General features: G+C 35.0%; 1 long non-coding RNA gene across 2 annotated transcripts; it reads right to left on the bottom strand.

Moving 5' to 3' along the window:
* Window positions 1-506: 506 nt before the first annotated feature.
* On the bottom strand, window positions 507-2,607 carry LOC139825121 (uncharacterized). 2 transcript variants are annotated; one of them, XR_011735476.1, is made up of 3 exons: window positions 1,893-2,606; window positions 1,458-1,599; window positions 507-648 (listed from the first exon to the last, which is right to left on the bottom strand). It is a non-coding gene; the product is annotated as an uncharacterized lncRNA (long non-coding RNA). The 2 variants fall into 2 exon arrangements; XR_011735475.1 differs by lacking the exon at window positions 507-648 and having other exon boundaries at window positions 690-1,599; window positions 1,893-2,607.
* Window positions 2,608-2,635: the final 28 nt, after the last annotated feature.

The following is a 2,635-nucleotide window of genomic DNA, read 5'->3' as shown; positions in this document are numbered from 1 at the left end:
ATAAGCGTTGAATCACTTAAAGTCACTTTTGCCCTCTACCCTGTTTTAATGTTTTAATCTATCGTTAGTATGTAAGTATTATCTACTTCAAGTCACTTTCGATTTCCTTTGTTATGATCGAATACTTAAGCAATAATTCATTTCAAGTTATTTTTTATTCTTTCGGATTTTAATCTATCACGTGGACAAGTTATTTCTTAAGCGTGAAGAAAAAACAGTACAAAAAAAATAATGCACATTACAATTTTATGCGATCGTTGAATCATAAAATTCTAAGCTAATTATTATAGTATCAATTGACTATTAAATTATAGAAAAGAATGTAGAATAAGTTTTAAGAAATTAATGTGAGTACGCACTTTTTTAATGGATTAAGTATAAATTTTACAAATTTTGTTAATTATTCTAAGATTTGGATGCAACGATGATGTCACGTTTCATCATTCACACGTAGACTTGTCTCTATGTGGGAATACCAATGAAATAATGCCGTAGCGCGGTGCGTGACAGGCGTTCCATTTAATTCACTACCTGAGATACCGTTAGACTAAACGGTGCCACGGGTGCGTGCAAACCCAGATCGGAACGAAGTAACATGTTCCATCCGTCATTGTTCGTTTTCCATCCATATAACGTTATATAAAACTTCTGTAATTTTGTACAAATTCTTATTATTTAGAGATATTGTAACTGGAAGGTATACATATAGGTATGCGTATATCAGTACAAGAATAGATAAAAACTATCGATATGTACCAATAGGTAAAAGATCCAATAAGACAATATTAAGAATTCGTATGATTACTTAGAATTATATATATTTTTATCTTACGGTTACATTTTTCTTTTTTTATTGTTAAGGTGGAAAGTAATGAAAACTGTTATTTTATTCAATATTGAAATTTTAGTACCACATTATTATTTGCGTATATATGTTTGTATAAATAAAAAAAGTTTACAATTTTGTTAAAAAACTATCTAGTTATATTAGAATATTTTTGAAGAATGTATATTCAATATAAGTACTTTATATGATCATTTTTTAATGATAATAGACACTGAATATATGTTTAATGTTATTTTCAAATGTTTCAATCTATATTCTAGCATTTCTAATCTTCGTGTAAAAATTAAAAAAAAAATAGAGAAGTTTGGACTGAAATATATTGCAGTGTTCCGATTATAATGGGTTCAGTCTTATATTTTAGAAAACATATTTTCTCCAAATAAGTAAAATATCTTTTTTCCTAATTTATTGAAAGTATTTATTAAATATTCTTCCTATAATTACATCTAAACATAATTTTGCAAAAATTATATCATAAAAGCTATATAAAAATCTTCGAATGCTGCAATTTTTATATCTTTTTTATATTTTCTATAACACTGATTTATTTTGTACTGCTGAGGTGAATATCAACGAAACAGATAATAATATGTAAAGAGTAAATATGTACACAGTTCTGTTACAAGTCTTTGCACGGGGTTCGCGGCGATTTTTCACATCCCTGCAGAAGTGATGCAATTTATAAAGCACGGTTTTGCATCTACTGTTGATTCAGTTGTTCTTGTTGAATCCGAATGCCTTTCTTCGCGTGACTAAAAAAGGAGATACATTTATTTTACTCATTTAATACGTAGTTGTCTACTTTTTCAAATCATTGTAGTTTTTATTTATTGAAATGTACGTTAAACGATAGTTTCATAAAAAATATTCGTCTTTTTTTCGTTGAAGAAAACGTTCAAAGGAATAAGATTTTTATACTTTATATTAGTTTATACATTTGTCAGAGCAGAGGCACGACTGCACTTTTTTTTAACAAATTAATCGATGAATAAATAATTTGAAACTAATAAAATATAATACGCGCTTTCATACAAAATATACATACACGTGTATAAGATAAGCTGCGATAAATAGTGCGCTTGTCACTCGTCACAAAAAAAAATTATCACTTCGAGCTATCAAAGGCTCTGAGTTCGTCAATTTTTGAATCTGCAGCAAAAACGCCGTTAAAAATATCTATCTTTCAATTTTCAATAGCAATCTTTCTCGGGACTTTCACCGGGATGCGACGGCAGTCGACACCGAGGTTGACGCGATACTATTCGCAACTATTCGTGATGCAAAAAAGGCTATCGATACATCATTGACGAGAATGTCGCGGGCGCGACGTTCGTCGCGAAATCCGTCCCTGGCGCGTCGCACGGTGTGGCACACGATGGCCACGGTGTGCTCGCTCGGTACGGCGCGTTCCACGTGTTCCACCCGCGGTATCTAATCGGCCGGCCACGAATCGCGACGGCTCGCGAAGGTTCTGGAAGTAAACAGCCGTAACGTGGACCAATGAGGCGCGGCCAACTGTATACGCGGCTACGAATCGCGGCCAACGATCTTCCCCCGTGGCCGTGCGTCGTCCGCCAATCGGCGTTGGCCACGAAGTAACACTCCCGTTAATATCCCGGCCCCCGAGCCCGGTGCCGATGTCAGTCGTCGTTTTACCGTTCACTGAGAATAACGCGAGAGACTCTGATTGCCGAGGAGCGCGGAGAAAACGTTCAGCGAGCCGACTACGTATCCAGCTGGTGAGTGAACCTCTGTTCCGGGTGCCCGGTGAGCCGGGCCACGTTTTCT

The sequence above is a fragment of the Temnothorax longispinosus genome, unplaced genomic scaffold, assembly GCF_030848805.1.
Source record: "Temnothorax longispinosus isolate EJ_2023e unplaced genomic scaffold, Tlon_JGU_v1 HiC_scaffold_973, whole genome shotgun sequence".
NCBI classification, from domain to species: domain Eukaryota; kingdom Metazoa; phylum Arthropoda; class Insecta; order Hymenoptera; family Formicidae; genus Temnothorax; species Temnothorax longispinosus.
The sequence above is the reverse complement of the archived record's forward strand: the minus strand, read 5'-3'. Positions and strand labels throughout refer to the sequence as shown.